Source organism: Taudactylus pleione, unplaced genomic scaffold (assembly GCF_031769625.1).
Source record: "Taudactylus pleione unplaced genomic scaffold, aTauple2 ptg000192l, whole genome shotgun sequence".
Classification (NCBI taxonomy): domain Eukaryota; kingdom Metazoa; phylum Chordata; class Amphibia; order Anura; family Myobatrachidae; genus Taudactylus; species Taudactylus pleione.
In genome coordinates, this window is record NW_028284594.1 from 3353295 (window position 1) to 3380474 (window position 27180).

The 27180-nt window shown below is 32.6% G+C and overlaps 13 non-coding genes across 13 annotated transcripts; all 13 read right to left on the reverse strand.

Annotated features, from left to right (window-relative positions):
• Positions 1–823: 823 nt before the first annotated feature.
• On the reverse strand, positions 824–895 carry TRNAP-CGG (transfer RNA proline (anticodon CGG)). The gene has a single exon. It is a non-coding gene; the product is annotated as a tRNA-Pro (tRNA).
• A 7600-nt stretch (positions 896–8495) lies between these two features.
• TRNAP-CGG (transfer RNA proline (anticodon CGG)) lies at positions 8496–8567 on the reverse strand. The gene has a single exon. It is a non-coding gene; the product is annotated as a tRNA-Pro (tRNA).
• A 1203-nt stretch (positions 8568–9770) lies between these two features.
• Positions 9771–9842, reverse strand: TRNAP-CGG (transfer RNA proline (anticodon CGG)). Its single transcript has one exon. It is a non-coding gene; the product is annotated as a tRNA-Pro (tRNA).
• Positions 9843–12335: 2493 nt separating this feature from the next.
• TRNAP-CGG (transfer RNA proline (anticodon CGG)) lies at positions 12336–12407 on the reverse strand. Its single transcript has one exon. It is a non-coding gene; the product is annotated as a tRNA-Pro (tRNA).
• Positions 12408–13610: 1203 nt separating this feature from the next.
• On the reverse strand, positions 13611–13682 carry TRNAP-CGG (transfer RNA proline (anticodon CGG)). The gene has a single exon. It is a non-coding gene; the product is annotated as a tRNA-Pro (tRNA).
• A 1204-nt stretch (positions 13683–14886) lies between these two features.
• TRNAP-CGG (transfer RNA proline (anticodon CGG)) lies at positions 14887–14958 on the reverse strand. Its single transcript has one exon. It is a non-coding gene; the product is annotated as a tRNA-Pro (tRNA).
• Positions 14959–16160: 1202 nt separating this feature from the next.
• Positions 16161–16232, reverse strand: TRNAP-CGG (transfer RNA proline (anticodon CGG)). The gene has a single exon. It is a non-coding gene; the product is annotated as a tRNA-Pro (tRNA).
• Positions 16233–17435: 1203 nt separating this feature from the next.
• TRNAP-CGG (transfer RNA proline (anticodon CGG)) lies at positions 17436–17507 on the reverse strand. The gene has a single exon. It is a non-coding gene; the product is annotated as a tRNA-Pro (tRNA).
• A 1217-nt stretch (positions 17508–18724) lies between these two features.
• TRNAP-CGG (transfer RNA proline (anticodon CGG)) lies at positions 18725–18796 on the reverse strand. Its single transcript has one exon. It is a non-coding gene; the product is annotated as a tRNA-Pro (tRNA).
• A 1204-nt stretch (positions 18797–20000) lies between these two features.
• On the reverse strand, positions 20001–20072 carry TRNAP-CGG (transfer RNA proline (anticodon CGG)). Its single transcript has one exon. It is a non-coding gene; the product is annotated as a tRNA-Pro (tRNA).
• A 1203-nt stretch (positions 20073–21275) lies between these two features.
• TRNAP-CGG (transfer RNA proline (anticodon CGG)) lies at positions 21276–21347 on the reverse strand. Its single transcript has one exon. It is a non-coding gene; the product is annotated as a tRNA-Pro (tRNA).
• A 2493-nt stretch (positions 21348–23840) lies between these two features.
• TRNAP-CGG (transfer RNA proline (anticodon CGG)) lies at positions 23841–23912 on the reverse strand. Its single transcript has one exon. It is a non-coding gene; the product is annotated as a tRNA-Pro (tRNA).
• Positions 23913–25115: 1203 nt separating this feature from the next.
• Positions 25116–25187, reverse strand: TRNAP-CGG (transfer RNA proline (anticodon CGG)). Its single transcript has one exon. It is a non-coding gene; the product is annotated as a tRNA-Pro (tRNA).
• Between the last annotated feature and the right edge of the window lie 1993 nt (positions 25188–27180).

Sequence of the window (27180 nt, forward strand, 5' to 3'; positions counted from 1 at the left end):
AATACAGTTGAAATTTTAATAAGTATGCTCTTATTTGTAGTACAACTAAAATGTTTCCGTAAGATTCTATTGATAGTTTTCTATGTGTGCTTATTTGGAAAGTGCAGTGACAAGATATAAAAATGGCTACAGAGTTTGGACTTGTCTGATCGATAAAACCCAAGACTTTTAAAAAGCTATGTGTAAATCATGCATAAATAGAAGAAAGGCAATAGGAAAATGATGAAGGCAAGATTCATAAGTATGTACAAATTCTATTGGGAGTATGGCAAAAACAAAACTCAGTTGATGCTATTGACTTAGCCAATTGAGAAAATCAGATATATATAAACCATGAGATGCACCGTAAAAAGAAAGAGAGGGCTAGTCAGGGAATTGAACCAGGGACCTGTCGCGCCCAAAGCGAAAATCATAGAATCATCAAGTAAGCATGTTTTATTTGATATCTTAACTGTTTTTATGTGAAAATTATATTATATTAAAGCAGTCACTAATGTGTACAAGGAGGAAATATTAGCATAAATAAAATATTTCCTAATAGTCAATAATTTTCTAAGTATACTTGCTTGAAAATTGCTGTACAAAGTTTTATGATGCCCAGCAGAGTTTTTCTGATGGATAAAACCCAAGACATGTCACATGCTGTGTGCAGATAAGTACTTACAAATAATTTTAGCAGTTTGACAAAACACAAAATTCAATTGTGCAAATTAGTAAATACAATCTATTTTGAGAGTTTTGAAAAAACAACATTCAGTTGAAATTCACTCAGGACATTGACTACAATAAGATAATAGAACCATTGCAAAGAATCTGAAAAATTGGGCTCGTTCGGGATTTGAACCCGGGACCTCTCGCACCCGAAGCGAGAATCATACCCCTAGACCAACAAGCCTCCTACCTGAAGATTTTTCTTTGGATTTTTCAATTGATTTTAAGAATATAGCTTTTTTGTTTTTAAAACACCATATACATTTATGTAAAAATTAATTTGTAGAATAAATAAAATATTTCCTTATGGTCCAGTAGATAGTTTTCTAAGGTATGCATAAAGGAAAAGTGCAGGGACAAGATTTGTGAGTGCCTACAGAGTTTGGACTTCTCTCATGGACGAAGCTAAAGACTTGTCATATGCAATGTACAAATCATGCTTCCAGACACAGAAGAAAGGCAAAAGAATACCTTGCAATTTCATTTTTGAACTTTTTGTGTTTCAAAGTGAGACTATTCTTTTAAAACATTCAAAGCTATCTAGACAGAAGGGAACCTGCAGTTTTCCTGATATACCACAATACGGTTGAAATTTTAATAAGTATGCTGTTATTTGTAGTACAACTAAAATGTTTCCGTAAGATTCTATTGATAGTTTTCTATGTGTGCTTATTTGGAAAGTGCAGTGACAAGATATAAAAATGGCGACAGAGTTTGGACTTGTCTGATCGATAAAACCCAAGACTTGTAAAAAGCTATGTGTAAATCATGCATAAATAGAAGAAAGGCAATAGGAAAATGATGAAGGCAAGATTCATAAGTATGTACAAATTCTATTGGGAGTATGGCAAAAACAAAACTCAGTTGATGCTATTGACTTAGCCAATTGAGAAAATCAGATATATATAAACCATGAGATGCACCGTAAAAAGAAAGAGAGGGCTCGTCAGGGAATTGAACCAGGGACCTGTCGCGCCCAAAACGAAAATCATAGAATCATCAAGTAAGCATGTTTTATTTGATATCTTAACCAATTTTATGTGAAAATTATATTATTTTAAAGCAGTCACTAATGTGTACAAGGAGGAAATATTAGCATAAATAAAATATTTCCTAATAGTCAATAATTTTCTAAGTATACTTGCTTGAAAATTGCTGTACAAAGTTTTATGATGCCCAGCAGAGTTTTTCTGATGGATAAAACCCAAGACATGTCACATGCTGTGTGCAGATAAGTACTTACAAATAATTTTAGCAGTTTGACAAAAAACAAAATTCAATTGTGCAAATTAGTAAATACAATCTATTTTGAGAGTTTTGAAAAAACAACATTCATTTGAAATTCACTCAGGAAATTGACTACAATAAGATAATAGAACCATTTCAAAGAATCTAAAAATTTGGGCTCATCCAGGGACCTCTCGCACCTGAAGCGAGAATCATACCCCTAGACCAACGAGCCACCTACCCGAAGATTTTTCTTTGGATTTTTCAATTGATTTTTAGAAAATAGCTTTTTGTTTTTAAAACACCATATACATTTATGTAAAAATTAACTTGTAGAATAAATAAAATATTTCCTTATGGTCCAGTAGATAGTTTTCTAAGGTATGCATATAGGAAAAGTGCAGGGACAAGATTTGTGAGTGCCTACAGAGTTTGGACTTCTCTCATGGACGAAGCTAAAGACTAGTCATATGCATTGTATAAATCATGCTTCCAGACACAGAAGAAAAGCAAAAGAATACCTTGCAATTTCATTTTTGAACTTTTTGTGTTTCAAAGTGAGACTATTCTTTTAAAACATTCAAAGCTATCTAGACAGAAGGGAACCTGCAGTTTTCCTGATATACCACAATACGGTTGAAATTTTAATAAGTATGCTCTTATTTGTAGTACAACTAAAATGTTTCCATAAGATTCTATTGATAGTTTTCTATGTGTGCTTATTTGGAAAGTGCAGTGACAAGATATAAAAATGGCTACAGAGTTTGGACTTGTCTGATCGATAAAACCCAAGACTTGTAAAAAGCTATGTGTAAATCATGCATAAATAGAAGAAAGGCAATAGGAAAATGATGAAGGCAAGATTCATAAGTATGTACAAATTCTATTGGGAGTATGGCAAAAACAAAACTCAGTTGATGCTATTGACTTAGCCAATTGAGAAAATCAGATATATATAAACCATGAGATGCATTGTAAAAAGAAAGAGAGGGCTCGTCAGGGAATTGAACCAGGGACCTGTCGCGCCCAAAGCGAAAATCATAGAATCATCAAGTAAGCATGTTTTATTTGATATCTTAACCAATTTTATGTGAAAATTATATTATTTTAAAGCAGTCACTAATGTGTACAAGAAGGAAATATTAGCATAAATAAAATATTTCCTAATAGTCAATAATTTTCTAAGTATACTTGCTTGAAAATTGCTGTACAAAGTTTTAAGATGCCCAGCAGAGTTTTTCTGATGGATAAAACCCAAGACATGTCACATGCTGTGTGCAGATAAGTACTTACAAATAATTTTAGCAGTTTGACAAAAAACAAAATTCAATTGTGCAAATTAGTAAATACAATCTATTTTGAGAGTTTTGAAAAAACAACATTCATTTGAAATTCACTACAATAAGATAATAGAACCATTTCAAAGAATCTGAAAATTTGGGCTCGTCCGGGATTTGAACCCGTGACCTCTCGCACCTGAAGCGAGAATCATACCCCTAGACCAACGAGCCACCTACCTGAAGATTTTTCTTTGGATTTTTCAATTGATTTTTAGAAAATAGCTTTTTGTTTTTAAAACACCATATACATTTATGTAATAATTAACTTGTAGAATAAATAAAATATTTCCTTATGGTCCAGTAGATAGTTTTCTAAGGTATGCATATAGGAAAAGTGCAGGGACAAGATTTGTGAGTGCCTACAGAGTTTGGACTTTTCTCTTGGACGAAGCTAAAGACTAGTCATATGCATTGTACAAATCATGCTTCCAGACACAGAAGAAAGGCAAAAGAATACCTTTCAATTTCATTTTTGAACTTTTTGTGTTTCAAAGTGAGACTATTCTTTTAAAACATTCAAAGCTATCTAGACAGAAGGGAACCTGCAGTTTTCCTGATATACCACAATACGGTTGAAATTTTAATAAGTATGCTCTTATTTGTAGTACAACTAAAATGTTTCCGTAAGATTCTATTGATAGTTTTCTATGTGTGCTTATTTGGAAAGTGCAGTGACAAGATATAAAAATGGCTACAGAGTTTGGACTTGTCTGATCGATAAAACCCAAGACTTGTAAAAAGCTATGTGTAAATCATGCATAAATAGAAGAAAGGCAATAGGAAAATGATGAAGGCAAGATTCATAAGTATGTACAAATTCTATTGGGAGTATGGCAAAAACAAAACTCAGTTGATGCTATTGACTTAGCCAATTGAGAAAATCAGATATATATAAACCATGAGATGCACCGTAAAAAGAAAGAGAGGGCTCGTCAGGGAATTGAACCAGGGACCTGTCGCGCCCAAAACGAAAATCATAGAATCATCAAGTAAGCATGTTTTATTTGATATCTTAACCAATTTTATGTGAAAATTATATTATTTTAAAGCAGTCACTAATGTGTACAAGGAGGAAATATTAGCATAAATAAAATATTTCCTAATAGTCAAAAATTTTCTAAGTATACTTGCTTGAAAATTGCTGTACAAAGTTTTATGATGCCCAGCAGAGTTTTTCTGATGGATAAAACCCAAGACATGTCACATGCTGTGTGCAGATAAGTACTTACAAATAATTTTAGCAGTTTGACAAAAAACAAAATTCAATTGTGCAAATTAGTAAATACAATCTATTTTGAGAGTTTTGAAAAAACAACATTCATTTGAAATTCACTCAGGAAATTGACTACAATAAGATAATAGAACCATTTCAAAGAATCTGAAAATTTGGGCTCATCCAGGGACCTCTCGCACCTGAAGCGAGAATCATACCCCTAGACCAACGAGCCACCTACCCGAAGATTTTTCTTTGGATTTTTCAATTGATTTTTAGAAAATAGCTTTTTGTTTTTAAAACACCATATACATTTATGTAAAAATTAACTTGTAGAATAAATAAAATATTTCCTTATGGTCCAGTAGATAGTTTTCTAAGGTATGCATATAGGAAAAGTGCAGGGACAAGATTTGTGAGTGCCTACAGAGTTTGGACTTCTCTCATGGACGAAGCTAAAGACTAGTCATATGCATTGTATAAATCATGCTTCCAGACACAGAAGAAAAGCAAAAGAATACCTTGCAATTTCATTTTTGAACTTTTTGTGTTTCAAAGTGAGACTATTCTTTTAAAACATTCAAAGCTATCTAGACAGAAGGGAACCTGCAGTTTTCCTGATATACCACAATACGGTTGAAATTTTAATAAGTATGCTCTTATTTGTAGTACAACTAAAATGTTTCCATAAGATTCTATTGATAGTTTTCTATGTGTGCTTATTTGGAAAGTGCAGTGACAAGATATAAAAATGGCTACAGAGTTTGGACTTGTCTGATCGATAAAACCCAAGACTTGTAAAAAGCTATGTGTAAATCATGCATAAATAGAAGAAAGGCAATAGGAAAATGATGAAGGCAAGATTCATAAGTATGTACAAATTCTATTGGGAGTATGGCAAAAACAAAACTCAGTTGATGCTATTGACTTAGCCAATTGAGAAAATCAGATATATATAAACCATGAGATGCATTGTAAAAAGAAAGAGAGGGCTCGTCAGGGAATTGAACCAGGGACCTGTCGCGCCCAAAGCGAAAATCATAGAATCATCAAGTAAGCATGTTTTATTTGATATCTTAACCAATTTTATGTGAAAATTATATTATTTTAAAGCAGTCACTAATGTGTACAAGGAGGAAATATTAGCATAAATAAAATATTTCCTAATAGTCAATAATTTTCTAAGTATACTTGCTTGAAAATTGCTGTACAAAGTTTTATGATGCCCAGCAGAGTTTTTCTGATGGATAAAACCCAAGACATGTCACATGCTGTGTGCAGATAAGTACTTACAAATAATTTTAGCAGTTTGACAAAAAACAAAATTCAATTGTGCAAATTAGTAAATACAATCTATTTTGAGAGTTTTGAAAAAACAACATTCATTTGAAATTCACTACAATAAGATAATAGAACCATTTCAAAGAATCTGAAAATTTGGGCTCGTCCGGGATTTGAACCCATGACCTCTCGCACCTGAAGCGAGAATCATACCCCTAGACCAACGAGCCACCTACCTGAAGATTTTTCTTTGGATTTTTCAATTGATTTTTAGAAAATAGCTTTTTGTTTTTAAAACACCATATACATTTATGTAATAATTAACTTGTAGAATAAATAAAATATTTCCTTATGGTCCAGTAGATAGTTTTCTAAGGTATGCATATAGGAAAAGTGCAGGGACAAGATTTGTGAGTGCCTACAGAGTTTGGACTTCTCTCATGGACGAAGCTAAAGACTAGTCATATGCATTGTACAAATCATGCTTCCAGACACAGAAGAAAGGCAAAAGAATACCTTTCAATTTCATTTTTGAACTTTTTGTGTTTCAAAGTGAGACTATTCTTTTAAAACATTCAAAGCTATCTAGACAGAAGGGAACCTGCAGTTTTCCTGATATACCACAATACGGTTGAAATTTTAATAAGTATGCTCTTATTTGTAGTACAACTAAAATGTTTCCGTAAGATTCTATTGATAGTTTTCTATGTGTGCTTATTTGGAAAGTGCAGTGACAAGATATAAAAATGGCTACAGAGTTTGGACTTGTCTGATCGATAAAACCCAAGACTTGTAAAAAGCTATGTGTAAATCATGCATAAATAGAAGAAAGGCAATAGGAAAATGATGAAGGCAAGATTCATAAGTATGTACAAATTCTATTGGGAGTATGGCAAAAACAAAACTCAGTTGATGCTATTGACTTAGCCAATTGAGAAAATCAGATATATATAAACCATGAGATGCACCGTAAAAAGAAAGAGAGGGCTCGTCAGGGAATTGAACCAGGGACCTGTCGCGCCCAAAACGAAAATCATAGAATCATCAAGTAAGCATGTTTTATTTGATATCTTAACCAATTTTATGTGAAAATTATATTATTTTAAAGCAGTCACTAATGTGTACAAGGAGGAAATATTAGCATAAATAAAATATTTCCTAATAGTCAATAATTTTCTAAGTATACTTGCTTGAAAATTGCTGTACAAAGTTTTATGATGCCCAGCAGAGTTTTTCTGATGGATAAAACCCAAGACATGTCACATGCTGTGTGCAGATAAGTACTTACAAATAATTTTAGCAGTTTGACAAAAAACAAAATTCAATTGTGCAAATTAGTAAATACAATCTATTTTGAGAGTTTTGAAAAAACAACATTCATTTGAAATTCACTCAGGAAATTGACTACAATAAGATAATAGAACCATTTCAAAGAATCTGAAAATTTGGGCTCATCCAGGATTTGAACCCGGGACCTCTCGCACCTGAAGCGAGAATCATACCCCTAGACCAACGAGCCACCTACCTGAAGATTTTTCTTTGGATTTTTCAATTGATTTTTAGAAAATAGCTTTTTGTTTTTAAAACACCATATACATTTATGTAAAAATTAACTTGTAGAATAAATATAATATTTCCTTATGGTCCAGTAGATAGTTTTCTAAGGTATGCATATAGGAAAAGTGCAGGGACAAGATTTGTGAGTGCCTACAGAGTTTGGACTTCTCTCATGGACGAAGCTAAAGACTAGTCATATGCATTGTATAAATCATGCTTCCAGACACAGAAGAAAGGCAAAAGAATACCTTGCAATTTCATTTTTGAACTTTTTGTGTTTCAAAGTGAGACTATTCTTTTAAAACATTCAAAGCTATCTAGACAGAAGGGAACCTGCAGTTTTCCTGATATACCACAATACGGTTGAAATTTTAATAAGTATGCTCTTATTTGTAGTACAACTAAAATGTTTCCGTAAGATTCTATTGATAGTTTTCTATGTGTGCTTATTTGGAAAGTGCAGTGACAAGATATAAAAATGGCTACAGAGTTTGGACTTGTCTGATCGATAAAACCCAAGACTTGTAAAAAGCTATGTGTAAATCATGCATAAATAGAAGAAAGGCAATAGGAAAATGATGAAGGCAAGATTCATAAGTATGTACAAATTCTATTGGGAGTATGGCAAAAACAAAACTCAGTTGATGCTATTGACTTAGCCAATTGAGAAAATCAGATATATATAAACCATGAGATGCATTGTAAAAAGAAAGAGAGGGCTCGTCAGGGAATTGAACCAGGGACCTGTCGCGCCCAAAGCGAAAATCATAGAATCATCAAGTAAGCATGTTCTATTTGATATCTTAACCAATTTTATATGAAAATTATATTATTTTAAAGCAGTCACTAATGTGTACAAGGAGGAAATATTAGCATAAATAAAATATTTCCTAATAGTCAATAATTTTCTAAGTATACTTGCTTGAAAATTGCTGTACAAAGTTTTATGATGCCCAGCAGAGTTTTTCTGATGGATAAAACCCAAGACATGTCACATGCTGTGTGCAGATAAGTACTTACAAATAATTTTAGCAGTTTGACAAAAAACAAAATTCAATTGTGCAAATTAGTAAATACAATCTATTTTGAGAGTTTTGAAAAAACAACATTCATTTGAAATTCACTACAATAAGATAATAGAACCATTTCAAAGAATCTGAAAATTTGGGCTCGTCCGGGATTTGAACCCGTGACCTCTCGCACCCGAAGCGAGAATCATACCCCTAGACCAACGAGCCACCTACCTGAAGATTTTTCTTTGGATTTTTCAATTGATTTTTAGAAAATAGCTTTTTGTTTTTAAAACACCATATACATTTATGTAATAATTAACTTGTAGAATAAAAAAAATATTTCCTTATGGTCCAGTAGATAGTTTTCTAAGGTATGCATATAGGAAAAGTGCAGGGACTAGATTTGTGAGTGCCTACAGAGTTTGGACTTCTCTCATGGACGAAGCTAAAGACTAGTCATATGCATTGTACAAATCATGCTTCCAGACACAGAAGAAAGGCAAAAGAATACCTTGCAATTTCATTTTTGAACTTTTGTGTTTCAAAGTGAGACTATTCTTTTAAAACATTCAAAGCTATCTAGACAGAAGGGAACCTGCAGTTTTCCTGATATACCACAATACGGTTGAAATTTTAATAAGTATGCTCTTATTTGTAGTACAACTAAAATGTTTCCGTAAAATTCTATTGATAGTTTTCTATGTGTGCTTATTTGGAAAGTGCAGTGACAAGATATAAAAATGGCTACAGAGTTTGGACTTGTCTGATCGATAAAACCCAAGACTTGTAAAAAGCTATGTGTAAATCATGCATAAATAGAAGAAAGGCAATAGGAAAATGATGAAGGCAAGATTCATAAGTATGTACAAATTCTATTGGGAGTATGGCAAAAACAAAACTCAGTTGATGCTATTGACTTAGCCAATTGAGAAAATCAGATATATATAAACCATGAGATGCACCGTAAAAAGAAAGAGAGGGCTCGTCAGGGAATTGAACCAGGGACCTGTCGCGCCCAAAACAAAAATCATAGAATCATCAAGTAAGCATGTTTTATTTGATATCTTAACCAATTTTATATGAAAATTATATTATTTTAAAGCAGTCACTAATGTGTACAAGGAGGAAATATTAGCATAAATAAAATATTTCCTAATAGTCAATAATTTTCTAAGTATACTTGCTTGAAAATTGCTGTACAAAGTTTTATGATGCCCAGCAGAGTTTTTCTGATGGATAAAACCCAAGACATGTCACATGCTGTGTGCAGATAAGTACTTACAAATAATTTTAGCAGTTTGACAAAAAACAAAATTCAATTGTGCAAATTAGTAAATACAATCTATTTTGAGAGTTTTGAAAAAACAACATTCATTTGAAATTCACTACAATAAGATAATAGAACCATTTCAAAGAATCTGAAAATTTGGGCTCGTCCGGGATTTGAACCCGGGACCTCTCGCACCCGAAGCGAGAATCATACCCCTAGACCAACTAGCCACCTACCTGAAGATTTTTCTTTGGATTTTTCAATTGATTTTTAGAAAATAGCTTTTTGTTTTTAAAACACCATATACATTTATGTAATAATTAACTTGTAGAATAAATAAAATATTTCCTTATGGTCCAGTAGATAGTTTTCTAAGGTATGCATATAGGAAAAGTGCAGGGACAAGATTTGTGAGTGCCTACAGAGTTTGGACTTCTCTCATGGACGAAGCTAAAGACTTGTCATATGCATTGTACAAATCATGCTTCCAGACACAGAAGAAAGGCAAAAGAATACCTTGCAATTTCATTTTTGAACTTTTTGTGTTTCAAAGTGAGACTATTCTTTTAAAACATTCAAAGCTATCTAGACAGAAGGGAACCTGCAGTTTTCCTGATATACCACAATACGGTTGAAATTTTAATAAGTATGCTCTTATTTGTAGTACAACTAAAATCTTTCCGTAAGATTCTATTGATAGTTTTCTATGTGTGCTTATTTGGAAAGTGCAGTGACAAGATATAAAAATGGCTACAGAGTTTGGACTTGTCTGATCGATAAAACCCAAGACTTGTAAAAAGCTATGTGTAAATCATGCATAAATAGAAGAAAGGCAATAGGAAAATGATGAAGGCAAGATTCATAAGTATGTACAAATTCTATTGGGAGTATGGCAAAAACAAAACTCAGTTGATGCTATTGACTTAGCCAATTGAGAAAATCAGATATATATAAACCATGAGATGCACCGTAAAAAGAAAGAGAGGGCTCGTCAGGGAATTGAACCAGGGACCTGTCGCGCCCAAAACGAAAATCATAGAATCATCAAGTAAGCATGTTTTATTTGATATCTTAACCAATTTTATGTGAAAATTATATTATTTTAAAGCAGTCACTAATGTGTACAAGGAGGAAATATTAGCATAAATAAAATATTTCCTAATAGTCAATAATTTTCTAAGTATACTTGCTTGAAAATTGCTGTACAAAGTTTTATGATGCCCAGCAGAGTTTTTCTGATGGATAAAACCCAAGACATGTCACATGCTGTGTGCAGATAAGTACTTACAAATAATTTTAGCAGTTTGACAAAAAACAAAATTCAATTGTGCAAATTAGTAAATACAATCTATTTTGAGAGTTTTGAAAAAACAACATTCATTTGAAATTCACTCAGGAAATTGACTACAATAAGATAATAGAACCATTTCAAAGAATCTGAAAATTTGGGCTCATCCAGGATTTGAACCCGGGACCTCTCGCACCTGAAGCGAGAATCATACCCCTAGACCAACGAGCCACCTACCTGAAGATTTTTCTTTGGATTTTTCAATTGATTTTTAGAAAATAGCTTTTTGTTTTTAAAACACCATATACATTTATGTAAAAATTAACTTGTAGAATAAATAAAATATTTCCTTATGGTCCAGTAGATAGTTTTCTAAGGTATGCATATAGGAAAAGTGCAGGGACAAGATTTGTGAGTGCCTACAGAGTTTGGACTTCTCTCATGGACGAAGCTAAAGACTAGTCATATGCATTGTATAAATCATGCTTCCAGACACAGAAGAAAGGCAAAAGAATACCTTGCAATTTCATTTTTGAACTTTTTGTGTTTCAAAGTGAGACTATTCTTTTAAAACATTCAAAGCTATCTAGACAGAAGGGAACCTGCAGTTTTCCTGATATACCACAATACGGTTGAAATTTTAATAAGTATGCTCTTATTTGTAGTACAACTAAAATGTTTCCGTAAGATTCTATTGATAGTTTTCTATGTGTGCTTATTTGGAAAGTGCAGTGACAAGATATAAAAATGGCTACAGAGTTTGGACTTGTCTGATCGATAAAACCCAAGACTTGTAAAAAGCTATGTGTAAATCATGCATAAATAGAAGAAAGGCAATAGGAAAATGATGAAGGCAAGATTCATAAGTATGTACAAATTCTATTGGGAGTATGGCAAAAACAAAACTCAGTTGATGCTATTGACTTAGCCAATTGAGAAAATCAGATATATATAAACCATGAGATGCATTGTAAAAAGAAAGAGAGGGCTCGTCAGGGAATTGAACCAGGGACCTGTCGCGCCCAAAGCGAAAATCATAGAATCATCAAGTAAGCATGTTCTATTTGATATCTTAACCAATTTTATATGAAAATTATATTATTTTAAAGCAGTCACTAATGTGTACAAGGAGGAAATATTAGCATAAATAAAATATTTCCTAATAGTCAATAATTTTCTAAGTATACTTGCTTGAAAATTGCTGTACAAAGTTTTATGATGCCCAGCAGAGTTTTTCTGATGGATAAAACCCAAGACATGTCACATGCTGTGTGCAGATAAGTACTTACAAATAATTTTAGCAGTTTGACAAAAAACAAAATTCAATTGTGCAAATTAGTAAATACAATCTATTTTGAGAGTTTTGAAAAAACAACATTCATTTGAAATTCACTACAATAAGATAATAGAACCATTTCAAAGAATCTGAAAATTTGGGCTCGTCCGGGATTTGAACCCGTGACCTCTCGCACCCGAAGCGAGAATCATACCCCTAGACCAACGAGCCACCTACCTGAAGATTTTTCTTTGGATTTTTCAATTGATTTTTAGAAAATAGCTTTTTGTTTTTAAAACACCATATACATTTATGTAATAATTAACTTGTAGAATAAAAAAAATATTTCCTTATGGTCCAGTAGATAGTTTTCTAAGGTATGCATATAGGAAAAGTGCAGGGACAAGATTTGTGAGTGCCTACAGAGTTTGGACTTCTCTCATGGACGAAGCTAAAGACTAGTCATATGCATTGTACAAATCATGCTTCCAGACACAGAAGAAAGGCAAAAGAATACCTTGCAATTTCATTTTTGAACTTTTGTGTTTCAAAGTGAGACTATTCTTTTAAAACATTCAAAGCTATCTAGACAGAAGGGAACCTGCAGTTTTCCTGATATACCACAATACGGTTGAAATTTTAATAAGTATGCTCTTATTTGTAGTACAACTAAAATGTTTCCGTAAAATTCTATTGATAGATTTCTATGTGTGCTTATTTGGAAAGTGCAGTGACAAGATATAAAAATGGCTACAGAGTTTGGACTTGTCTGATCGATAAAACCCAAGACTTGTAAAAAGCTATGTGTAAATCATGCATAAATAGAAGAAAGGCAATAGGAAAATGATGAAGGCAAGATTCATAAGTATGTACAAATTCTATTGGGAGTATGGCAAAAACAAAACTCAGTTGATGCTATTGACTTAGCCAATTGAGAAAATCAGATATATATAAACCATGAGATGCACCGTAAAAAGAAAGAGAGGGCTCGTCAGGGAATTGAACCAGGGACCTGTCGCGCCCAAAACAAAAATCATAGAATCATCAAGTAAGCATGTTTTATTTGATATCTTAACCAATTTTATATGAAAATTATATTATTTTAAAGCAGTCACTAATGTGTACAAGGAGGAAATATTAGCATAAATAAAATATTTCCTAATAGTCAATAATTTTCTAAGTATACTTGCTTGAAAATTGCTGTACAAAGTTTTATGATGCCCAGCAGAGTTTTTCTGATGGATAAAACCCAAGACATGTCACATGCTGTGTGCAGATAAGTACTTACAAATAATTTTAGCAGTTTGACAAAAAACAAAATTCAATTGTGCAAATTAGTAAATACAATCTATTTTGAGAGTTTTGAAAAAACAACATTCATTTGAAATTCACTACAATAAGATAATAGAACCATTTCAAAGAATCTGAAAATTTGGGCTCGTCCGGGATTTGAACCCGGGACCTCTCGCACCCGAAGCGAGAATCATACCCCTAGACCAACTAGCCACCTAACTGAAGATTTTTCTTTGGATTTTTCAATTGATTTTTAGAAAATAGCTTTTTGTTTTTAAAACACCATATACATTTATGTAATAATTAACTTGTAGAATAAATAAAATATTTCCTTATGGTCCAGTAGATAGTTTTCTAAGGTATGCATATAGGAAAAGTGCAGGGACAAGATTTGTGAGTGCCTACAGAGTTTGGACTTCTCTCATGGACGAAGCTAAAGACTTGTCATATGCATTGTACAAATCATGCTTCCAGACACAGAAGAAAGGCAAAAGAATACCTTGCAATTTCATTTTTGAACTTTTTGTGTTTCAAAGTGAGACTATTCTTTTAAAACATTCAAAGCTATCTAGACAGAAGGGAACCTGCAGTTTTCCTGATATACCACAATACGGTTGAAATTTTAATAAGTATGCTCTTATTTGTAGTACAACTAAAATGTTTCCGTAAGATTCTATTGATAGTTTTCTATGTGTGCTTATTTGGAAAGTGCAGTGACAAGATATAAAAATGGTGACAGAGTTTGGACTTGTCTGATCGATAAAACCCAAGACTTGTAAAAAGCTATGTTTAAATCATGCATAAATAGAAGAAAGGCAATAGGAAAATGATGAAGGCAAGATTCATAAGTATGTACAAATTCTATTGGGAGTATGGCAAAAACAAAACTCAGTTGATGCTATTGACTTAGCCAATTGAGAAAATCAGATATATATAAACCATGAGATGCACCGTAAAAAGAAAGAGAGGGCTCGTCAGGGAATTGAACCAGGGACCTGTCGCGCCCAAAACGAAAATCATAGAATCATCAAGTAAGCATGTTTTATTTGATATCTTAACCAATTTTATGTGAAAATTATATTATTTTAAAGCAGTCACTAATGTGTACAAGGAGGAAATATTAGCATAAATAAAATATTTCCTAATAGTCAATAATCTTCTAAGTATACTTGCTTGAAAATTGCTGTACAAAGTTTTATGATGCCCAGCAGAGTTTTTCTGATGGATAAAACCCAAGACATGTCACATGCTGTGTGCAGATAAGTACTTACAAATAATTTTAGCAGTTTGACAAAAAACAAAATTCAATTGTGCAAATTAGTAAATACAATCTATTTTGAGAGTTTTGAAAAAACAACATTCATTTGAAATTCACTACAATAAGATAATAGAACCATTTCAAAGAATCTGAAAATTTGGGCTCGTCCGGGATTTGAACCCGTGACCTCTCGCACCCGAAGCGAGAATCATACCCCTAGACCAACGAGCCACCTACCTGAAGATTTTTCTTTGGATTTTTCAATTGATTTTTAGAAAATAGCTTTTTGTTTTTAAAACACCATATACATTTATGTAATAATTAACTTGTAGAATAAAAAAAATATTTCCTTATGGTCCAGTAGATAGTTTTCTAAGATATGCATATAGGAAAAGTGCAGGGACAAGATTTGTGAGTGCCTACAGAGTTTGGACTTCTCTCATGGACGAAGCTAAAGACTAGTCATATGCATTGTACAAATCATGCTTCCAGACACAGAAGAAAGGCAAAAGAATACCTTGCAATTTCATTTTTGAACTTTTGTGTTTCAAAGTGAGACTATTCTTTTAAAACATTCAAAGCTATCTAGACAGAAGGGAACCTGCAGTTTTCCTGATATACCACAATACGGTTGAAATTTTAATAAGTATGCTCTTATTTGTAGTACAACTAAAATGTTTCCGTAAAATTCTATTGATAGTTTTCTATGTGTGCTTATTTGGAAAGTGCAGTGACAAGATATAAAAATGGCTACAGAGTTTGGACTTGTCTGATCGATAAAACCCAAGACTTGTAAAAAGCTATGTGTAAATCATGCATAAATAGAAGAAAGGCAATAGGAAAATGATGAAGGCAAGATTCATAAGTATGTACAAATTCTATTGGGAGTATGGCAAAAACAAAACTCAGTTGATGCTATTGACTTAGCCAATTGAGAAAATCAGATATATATAAACCATGAGATGCACCGTAAAAAGAAAGAGAGGGCTCGTCAGGGAATTGAACCAGGGACCTGTCGCGCCCAAAACAAAAATCATAGAATCATCAAGTAAGCATGTTTTATTTGATATCTTAACCAATTTTATATGAAAATTATATTATTTTAAAGCAGTCACTAATGTGTACAAGGAGGAAATATTAGCATAAATAAAATATTTCCTAATAGTCAATAATTTTCTAAGTATACTTGCTTGAAAATTGCTGTACAAAGTTTTATGATGCACAGCAGAGTTTTTCTGATGGATAAAACCCAAGACATGTCACATGCTGTGTGCAGATAAGTACTTACAAATAATTTTAGCAGTTTGACAAAAAACAAAATTCAATTGTGCAAATTAGTAAATACAATCTATTTTGAGAGTTTTGAAAAACAACATTCATTTGAAATTCACTACAATAAGATAATAGAACCATTTCAAAGAATCTGAAAATTTGGGCTCGTCCGGGATTTGAACCCGTGACCTCTCGCACCCGAAGCGAGAATCATACCCCTAGACCAACGAGCCACCTACCTGAAGATTTTTCTTTGGATTTTTCAATTGATTTTTAGAAAATAGCTTTTTGTTTTTAAAACACCATATACATTTATGTAATAATTAACTTGTAGAATAAAAAAAATATTTCCTTATGGTCCAGTAGATAGTTTTCTAAGGTATGCATATAGGAAAAGTGCAGGGACAAGATTTGTGAGTGCCTACAGAGTTTGGACTTCTCTCATGGACGAAGCTAAAGACTAGTCATATGCATTGTACAAATCATGCTTCCAGACACAGAAGAAAGGCAAAAGAATACCTTGCAATTTCATTTTTGAACTTTTGTGTTTCAAAGTGAGACTATTCTTTTAAAACATTCAAAGCTATCTAGACAGAAGGGAACCTGCAGTTTTCCTGATATACCACAATACGGTTGAAATTTTAATAAGTATGCTCTTATTTGTAGTACAACTAAAATGTTTCCGTAAAATTCTATTGATAGATTTCTATGTGTGCTTATTTGGAAAGTGCAGTGACAAGATATAAAAATGGCTACAGAGTTTGGACTTGTCTGATCGATAAAACCCAAGACTTGTAAAAAGCTATGTGTAAATCATGCATAAATAGAAGAAAGGCAATAGGAAAATGATGAAGGCAAGATTCATAAGTATGTACAAATTCTATTGGGAGTATGGCAAAAACAAAACTCAGTTGATGCTATTGACTTAGCCAATTGAGAAAATCAGATATATATAAACCATGAGATGCACCGTAAAAAGAAAGAGAGGGCTCGTCAGGGAATTGAACCAGGGACCTGTCGCGCCCAAAACAAAAATCATAGAATCATCAAGTAAGCATGTTTTATTTGATATCTTAACCAATTTTATATGAAAATTATATTATTTTAAAGCAGTCACTAATGTGTACAAGGAGGAAATATTAGCATAAATAAAATATTTCCTAATAGTCAATAATTTTCTAAGTATACTTGCTTGAAAATTGCTGTACAAAGTTTTATGATGCCCAGCAGAGTTTTTCTGATGGATAAAACCCAAGACATGTCACATGCTGTGTGCAGATAAGTACTTACAAATAATTTTAGCAGTTTGACAAAAAACAAAATTCAATTGTGCAAATTAGTAAATACAATCTATTTTGAGAGTTTTGAAAAAACAACATTCATTTGAAATTCACTACAATAAGATAATAGAACCATTTCAAAGAATCTGAAAATTTGGGCTCGTCCGGGATTTGAACCCGGGACCTCTCGCACCCGAAGCGAGAATCATACCCCTAGACCAACTAGCCACCTACCTGAAGATTTTTCTTTGGATTTTTCAATTGATTTTTAGAAAATAGCTTTTTGTTTTTAAAACACCATATACATTTATGTAATAATTAACTTGTAGAATAAATAAAATATTTCCTTATGGTCAAGTAGATAGTTTTCTAAGGTATGCATATAGGAAAAGTGCAGGGACAAGATTTGTGAGTGCCTACAGAGTTTGGACTTCTCTCATGGACGAAGCTAAAGACTTGTCATATGCATTGTACAAATCATGCTTCCAGACACAGAAGAAAGGCAAAAGAATACCTTGCAATTTCATTTTTGAACTTTTTGTGTTTCAAAGTGAGACTATTCTTTTAAAACATTCAAAGCTATCTAGACAGAAGGGAACCTGCAGTTTTCCTGATATACCACAATACGGTTGAAATTTTAATAAGTATGCTCTTATTTGTAGTACAACTAAAATGTTTCCGTAAGATTCTATTGATAGTTTTCTATGTGTGCTTATTTGGAAAGTGCAGTGACAAGATATAAAAATGGCTACAGAGTTTGGACTTGTCTGATCGATAAAACCCAAGACTTGTAAAAAGCTATGTGTAAATCATGCATAAATAGAAGAAAGGCAATAGGAAAATGATGAAGGCAAGATTCATAAGTATGTACAAATTCTATTGGGAGTATGGCAAAAACAAAACTCAGTTGATGCTATTGACTTAGCCAATTGAGAAAATCAGATATATATAAACCATGAGATGCACCGTAAAAAGAAAGAGAGGGCTCGTCAGGGAATTGAACCAGGGACCTGTCGCGCCCAAAACGAAAATCATAGAATCATCAAGTAAGCATGTTTTATTTGATATCTTAACCAATTTTATATGAAAATTATATTATTTTAAAGCAGTCACTAATGTGTACAAGGAGGAAATATTAGCATAAATAAAATATTTCCTAATAGTCAATAATTTTCTAAGTATACTTGCTTGAAAATTGCTGTACAAAGTTTTATGATGCCCAGCAGAGTTTTTCTGATGGATAAAACCCAAGACATCTCACATGCTGTGTGCAGATAAGTACTTACAAATAATTTTAGCAGTTTGACAAAAAACAAAATTCAATTGTGCAAATTAGTAAATACAATCTATTTTGAGAGTTTTGAAAAAACAACATTCAGTTGAAATTCACTCAGGACATTGACTACAATAAGATAATAGAACCATTTCAAAGAATCTGAAAATTTGGGCTCGTCCGGGATTTGAACCCGGGACCTCTCGCACCCGAAGCGAGAATCATACCCCTAGACCAACTAGCCACCTAACTGAAGATTTTTCTTTGGATTTTTCAATTGATTTTTAGAAAATAGCTTTTTGTTTTTAAAACACCATATACATTTATGTAATAATTAACTTGTAGAATAAATAAAATATTTCCTTATGGTCCAGTAGATAGTTTTCTAAGGTATGCATATAGGAAAAGTGCAGGGACAAGATTTGTGAGTGCCTACAGAGTTTGGACTTCTCTCATGGACGAAGCTAAAGACTTGTCATATGCATTGTACAAATCATGCTTCCAGACACAGAAGAAAGGCAAAAGAATACCTTGCAATTTCATTTTTGAACTTTTTGTGTTTCAAAGTGAGACTATTCTTTTAAAACATTCAAAGCTATCTAGACAGAAGGGAACCTGCAGTTTTCCTGATATACCACAATACGGTTGAAATTTTAATAAGTATGCTCTTATTTGTAGTACAACTAAAATGTTTCCGTAAGATTCTATTGATAGTTTTCTATGTGTGCTTATTTGGAAAGTGCAGTGACAAGATATAAAAATGGCGACAGAGTTTGGACTTGTCTGATCGATAAAACCCAAGACTTGTAAAAAGCTATGTTTAAATCATGCATAAATAGAAGAAAGGCAATAGGAAAATGATGAAGGCAAGATTCATAAGTATGTACAAATTCTATTGGGAGTATGGCAAAAACAAAACTCAGTTGATGCTATTGACTTAGCCAATTGAGAAAATCAGATATATATAAACCATGAGATGCACCGTAAAAAGAAAGAGAGGGCTCGTCAGGGAATTGAACCAGGGACCTGTCGCGCCCAAAACGAAAATCATAGAATCATCAAGTAAGCATGTTTTATTTGATATCTTAACCAATTTTATGTGAAAATTATATTATTTTAAAGCAGTCACTAATGTGTACAAGGAGGAAATATTAGCATAAATAAAATATTTCCTAATAGTCAATAATCTTCTAAGTATACTTGCTTGAAAATTGCTGTACAAAGTTTTATGATGCCCAGCAGAGTTTTTCTGATGGATAAAACCCAAGACATGTCACATGCTGTGTGCAGATAAGTACTTACAAATAATTTTAGCAGTTTGACAAAAAACAAAATTCAATTGTGCAAATTAGTAAATACAATCTATTTTGAGAGTTTTGAAAAAACAACATTCATTTGAAATTCACTACAATAAGATAATAGAACCATTTCAAAGAATCTGAAAATTTGGGCTCGTCCGGGATTTGAACCCGTGACCTCTCGCACCCGAAGCGAGAATCATACCCCTAGACCAACGAGCCACCTACCTGAAGATTTTTCTTTGGATTTTTCAATTGATTTTTAGAAAATAGCTTTTTGTTTTTAAAACACCATATACATTTATGTAATAATTAACTTGTAGAATAAAAAAAATATTTCCTTATGGTCCAGTAGATAGTTTTCTAAGGTATGCATATAGGAAAAGTGCAGGGACAAGATTTGTGAGTGCCTACAGAGTTTGGACTTCTCTCATGGACGAAGCTAAAGACTAGTCATATGCATTGTACAAATCATGCTTCCAGACACAGAAGAAAGGCAAAAGAATACCTTGCAATTTCATTTTTGAACTTTTGTGTTTCAAAGTGAGACTATTCTTTTAAAACATTCAAAGCTATCTAGACAGAAGGGAACCTGCAGTTTTCCTGATATACCACAATACGGTTGAAATTTTAATAAGTATGCTCTTATTTGTAGTACAACTAAAATGTTTCCGTGAAATTCTATTGATAGTTTTCTATGTGTGCTTATTTGGAAAGTGCAGTGACAAGATATAAAAATGGCTACAGAGTTTGGACTTGTCTGATCGATAAAACCCAAGACTTGTAAAAAGCTATGTGTAAATCATGCATAAATAGAAGAAAGGCAATAGGAAAATGATGAAGGCAAGATTCATAAGTATGTACAAATTCTATTGGGAGTATGGCAAAAACAAAACTCAGTTGATGCTATTGACTTAGCCAATTGAGAAAATCAGATATATATAAACCATGAGATGCACCGTAAAAAGAAAGAGAGGGCTCGTCAGGGAATTGAACCAGGGACCTGTCGCGCCCAAAACAAAAATCATAGAATCATCAAGTAAGCATGTTTTATTTGATATCTTAACCAATTTTATATGAAAATTATATTATTTTAAAGCAGTCACTAATGTGTACAAGGAGGAAATATTAGCATAAATAAAATATTTCCTAATAGTCAATAATTTTCTAAGTATACTTGCTTGAAAATTGCTGTACAAAGTTTTATGATGCCCAGCAGAGTTTTTCTGATGGATAAAACCCAAGACATGTCACATGCTGTGTGCAGATAAGTACTTACAAATAATTTTAGCAGTTTGACAAAAAACAAAATTCAATTGTGCAAATTAGTAAATACAATCTATTTTGAGAGTTTTGAAAAAACAACATTCATTTGAAATTCACTACAATAAGATAATAGAACCATTTCAAAGAATCTGAAAATTTGGGCTCATCCGGGATTTGAACCCGGGACCTCTCGCACCCGAAGCGAGAATCATACCCCTAGACCAACTAGCCACCTACCTGAAGATTTTTCTTTGGATTTTTCAATTGATTTTTAGAAAATAGCTTTTTGTTTTTAAAACACCATATACATTTATGTAATAATTAACTTGTAGAATAAATAAAATATTTCCTTATGGTCCAGTAGATAGTTTTCTAAGGTATGCATATAGGAAAAGTGCAGGGACAAGATTTGTGAGTGCCTACAGAGTTTGGACTTCTCTCATGGACGAAGCTAAAGACTTGTCATATGCATTGTACAAATCATGCTTCCAGACACAGAAGAAAGGCAAAAGAATACCTTGCAATTTCATTTTTGAACTTTTTGTGTTTCAAAGTGAGACTATTCTTTTAAAACATTCAAAGCTATCTAGACAGAAGGGAACCTGCAGTTTTCCTGATATACCACAATACGGTTGAAATTTTAATAAGTATGCTCTTATTTGTAGTACAACTAAAATGTTTCCGTAAGATTCTATTGATAGTTTTCTATGTGTGCTTATTTGGAAAGTGCAGTGACAAGATATAAAAATGGCTACAGAGTTTGGACTTGTCTGATCGATAAAACCCAAGACTTGTAAAAAGCTATGTGTAAATCATGCATAAATAGAAGAAAGGCAATAGGAAAATGATGAAGGCAAGATTCATAAGTATGTACAAATTCTATTGGGAGTATGGCAAAAACAAAACTCAGTTGATGCTATTGACTTAGCCAATTGAGAAAATCAGATATATATAAACCATGAGATGCACCGTAAAAAGAAAGAGAGGGCTCGTCAGGGAATTGAACCAGGGACCTGTCGCGCCCAAAACGAAAATCATAGAATCATCAAGTAAGCATGTTTTATTTGATATCTTAACCAATTTTATGTGAAAATTATATTATTTTAAAGCAGTCACTAATGTGTACAAGGAGGAAATATTAGCATAAATAAAATATTTCCTAATAGTCAATAATTTTCTAAGTATACTTGCTTGAAAATTGCTGTACAAAGTTTTATGATGCCCAGCAGAGTTTTTCTGATGGATAAAACCCAAGACATGTCACATGCTGTGTGCAGATAAGTACTTACAAATAATTTTAGCAGTTTGACAAAAAACAAAATTCAATTGTGCAAATTAGTAAATACAATCTATTTTGAGAGTTTTGAAAAAACAACATTCATTTGAAATTCACTCAGGAAATTGACTACAATAAGATAATAGAACCATTTCAAAGAATCTGAAAATTTGGGCTCATCCAGGATTTGAACCCGGGATCTCTCGCACCTGAAGCGAGAATCATACCCCTAGACCAACGAGCCACCTACCTGAAGATTTTTCTTTGGATTTTTCAATTGATTTTTAGAAAATAGCTTTTTGTTTTTAAAACACCATATACATTTATGTAAAAATTAACTTGTAGAATAAATAAAATATTTCCTTATGGTCCAGTAGATAGTTTTCTAAGGTATGCATATAGGAAAAGTGCAGGGACAAGATTTGTGAGTGCCTACAGAGTTTGGACTTCTCTCATGGACGAAGCTAAAGACTAGTCATATGCATTGTATAAATCATGCTTCCAGACACAGAAGAAAGGCAAAAGAATACCTTGCAATTTCATTTTTGAACTTTTTGTGTTTCAAAGTGAGACTATTCTTTTAAAACATTCAAAGCTATCTAGACAGAAGGGAACCTGCAGTTTTCCTGATATACCACAATACGGTTGAAATTTTAATAAGTATGCTCTTATTTGTAGTACAACTAAAATGTTTCCGTAAGATTCTATTGATAGTTTTCTATGTGTGCTTATTTGGAAAGTGCAGTGACAAGATATAAAAATGGCTACAGAGTTTGGACTTGTCTGATCGATAAAACCCAAGACTTGTAAAAAGCTATGTGTAAATCATGCATAAATAGAAGAAAGGCAATAGGAAAATGATGAAGGCAAGATTCATAAGTATGTACAAATTCTATTGGGAGTATGGCAAAAACAAAACTCAGTTGATGCTATTGACTTAGCCAATTGAGAAAATCAGATATATATAAACCATGAGATGCATTGTAAAAAGAAAGAGAGGGCTCGTCAGGGAATTGAACCAGGGACCTGTCGCGCCCAAAGCGAAAATCATAGAATCATCAAGTAAGCATGTTCTATTTGATATCTTAACCAATTTTATATGAAAATTATATTATTTTAAAGCAGTCACTAATGTGTACAAGGAGGAAATATTAGCATAAATAAAATATTTCCTAATAGTCAATAATTTTCTAAGTATACTTGCTTGAAAATTGCTGTACAAAGTTTTATGATGCCCAGCAGAGTTTTTCTGATGGATAAAACCCAAGACATGTCACATGCTGTGTGCAGATAAGTACTTACAAATAATTTTAGCAGTTTGACAAAAAACAAAATTCAATTGTGCAAATTAGTAAATACAATCTATTTTGAGAGTTTTGAAAAAACAACATTCATTTGAAATTCACTACAATAAGATAATAGAACCATTTCAAAGAATCTGAAAATTTGGGCTCGTCCGGGATTTGAACCCGTGACCTCTCGCACCCGAAGCGAGAATCATACCCCTAGACCAACGAGCCACCTACCTGAAGATTTTTCTTTGGATTTTTCAATTGATTTTTAGAAAATAGCTTTTTGTTTTTAAAACACCATATACATTTATGTAATAATTAACTTGTAGAATAAAAAAAATATTTCCTTATGGTCCAGTAGATAGTTTTCTAAGGTATGCATATAGGAAAAGTGCAGGGACAAGATTTGTGAGTGCCTACAGAGTTTGGACTTCTCTCATGGACGAAGCTAAAGACTAGTCATATGCATTGTACAAATCATGCTTCCAGACACAGAAGAAAGGCAAAAGAATACCTTGCAATTTCATTTTTGAACTTTTGTGTTTCAAAGTGAGACTATTCTTTTAAAACATTCAAAGCTATCTAGACAGAAGGGAACCTGCAGTTTTCCTGATATACCACAATACGGTTGAAATTTTAATAAGTATGCTCTTATTTGTAGTACAACTAAAATGTTTCCGTGAAATTCTATTGATAGTTTTCTATGTGTGCTTATTTGGAAAGTGCAGTGACAAGATATAAAAATGGCTACAGAGTTTGGACTTGTCTGATCGATAAAACCCAAGACTTGTAAAAAGCTATGTGTAAATCATGCATAAATAGAAGAAAGGCAATAGGAAAATGATGAAGGCAAGATTCATAAGTATGTACAAATTCTATTGGGAGTATGGCAAAAACAAAACTCAGTTGATGCTATTGACTTAGCCAATTGAGAAAATCAGATATATATAAACCATGAGATGCACCGTAAAAAGAAAGAGAGGGCTCGTCAGGGAATTGAACCAGGGACCTGTCGCGCCCAAAACAAAAATCATAGAATCATCAAGTAAGCATGTTTTATTTGATATCTTAACCAATTTTATATGAAAATTATATTATTTTAAAGCAGTCACTAATGTGTACAAGGAGGAAATATTAGCATAAATAAAATATTTCCTAATAGTCAATAATTTTCTAAGTATACTTGCTTGAAAATTGCTGTACAAAGTTTTATGATGCCCAGCAGAGTTTTTCTGATGGATAAAACCCAAGACATGTCACATGCTGTGTGCAGATAAGTACTTACAAATAATTTTAGCAGTTTGACAAAAAACAAAATTCAATTGTGCAAATTAGTAAATACAATCTATTTTGAGAGTTTTGAAAAAACAACATTCATTTGAAATTCACTACAATAAGATAATAGAACCATTTCAAAGAATCTGAAAATTTGGGCTCATCCGGGATTTGAACCCGGGACCTCTCGCACCCGAAGCGAGAATCATACCCCTAGACCAACTAGCCACCTACCTGAAGATTTTTCTTTGGATTTTTCAATTGATTTTTAGAAAATAGCTTTTTGTTTTTAAAACACCATATACATTTATGTAATAATTAACTTGTAGAATAAATAAAATATTTCCTTATGGTCCAGTAGATAGTTTTCTAAGGTATGCATATAGGAAAAGTGCAGGGACAAGATTTGTGAGTGCCTACAGAGTTTGGACTTCTCTCATGGACGAAGCTAAAGACTTGTCATATGCATTGTACAAATCATGCTTCCAGACACAGAAGAAAGGCAAAAGAATACCTTGCAATTTCATTTTTGAACTTTTTGTGTTTCAAAGTGAGACTATTCTTTTAAAACATTCAAAGCTATCTAGACAGAAGGGAACCTGCAGTTTTCCTGATATACCACAATACGGTTGAAATTTTAATAAGTATGCTCTTATTTGTAGTACAACTAAAATGTTTCCGTAAGATTCTATTGATAGTTTTCTATGTGTGCTTATTTGGAAAGTGCAGTGACAAGATATAAAAATGGCTACAGAGTTTGGACTTGTCTGATCGATAAAACCCAAGACTTGTAAAAAGCTATGTGTAAATCATGCATAAATAGAAGAAAGGCAATAGGAAAATGATGAAGGCAAGATTCATAAGTATGTACAAATTCTATTGGGAGTATGGCAAAAACAAAACTCAGTTGATGCTATTGACTTAGCCAATTGAGAAAATCAGATATATATAAACCATGAGATGCACCGTAAAAAGAAAGAGAGGGCTCGTCAGGGAATTGAACCAGGGACCTGTCGCGCCCAAAACGAAAATCATAGAATCATCAAGTAAGCATGTTTTATTTGATATCTTAACCAATTTTATGTGAAAATTATATTATTTTAAAGCAGTCACTAATGTGTACAAGGAGGAAATATTAGCATAAATAAAATATTTCCTAATAGTCAATAATTTTCTAAGTATACTTGCTTGAAAATTGCTGTACAAAGTTTTATGATGCCCAGCAGAGTTTTTCTGATGGATAAAACCCAAGACATGTCACATGCTGTGTGCAGATAAGTACTTACAAATAATTTTAGCAGTTTGACAAAAAACAAAATTCAATTGTGCAAATTAGTAAATACAATCTATTTTGAGAGTTTTGAAAAAACAACATTCATTTGAAATTCACTCAGGAAATTGACTACAATAAGATAATAGAACCATTTCAAAGAATCTGAAAATTTGGGCTCATCCAGGATTTGAACCCGGGATCTCTCGCACCTGAAGCGAGAATCATACCCCTAGACCAACGAGCCACCTACCTGAAGATTTTTCTTTGGATTTTTCAATTGATTTTTAGAAAATAGCTTTTTGTTTTTAAAACACCATATACATTTATGTAAAAATTAACTTGTAGAATAAATAAAATATTTCCTTATGGTCCAGTAGATAGTTTTCTAAGGTATGCATATAGGAAAAGTGCAGGGACAAGATTTGTGAGTGCCTACAGAGTTTGGACTTCTCTCATGGACGAAGCTAAAGACTAGTCATATGCATTGTATAAATCATGCTTCCAGACACAGAAGAAAGGCAAAAGAATACCTTGCAATTTCATTTTTGAACTTTTTGTGTTTCAAAGTGAGACTATTCTTTTAAAACATTCAAAGCTATCTAGACAGAAGGGAACCTGCAGTTTTCCTGATATACCACAATACGGTTGAAATTTTAATAAGTATGCTCTTATTTGTAGTACAACTAAAATGTTTCCGTAAGATTCTATTGATAGTTTTCTATGTGTGCTTATTTGGAAAGTGCAGTGACAAGATATAAAAATGGCTACAGAGTTTGGACTTGTCTGATCGATAAAACCCAAGACTTGTAAAAAGCTATGTGTAAATCATGCATAAATAGAAGAAAGGCAATAGGAAAATGATGAAGGCAAGATTCATAAGTATGTACAAATTCTATTGGGAGTATGGCAAAAACAAAACTCAGTTGATGCTATTGACTTAGCCAATTG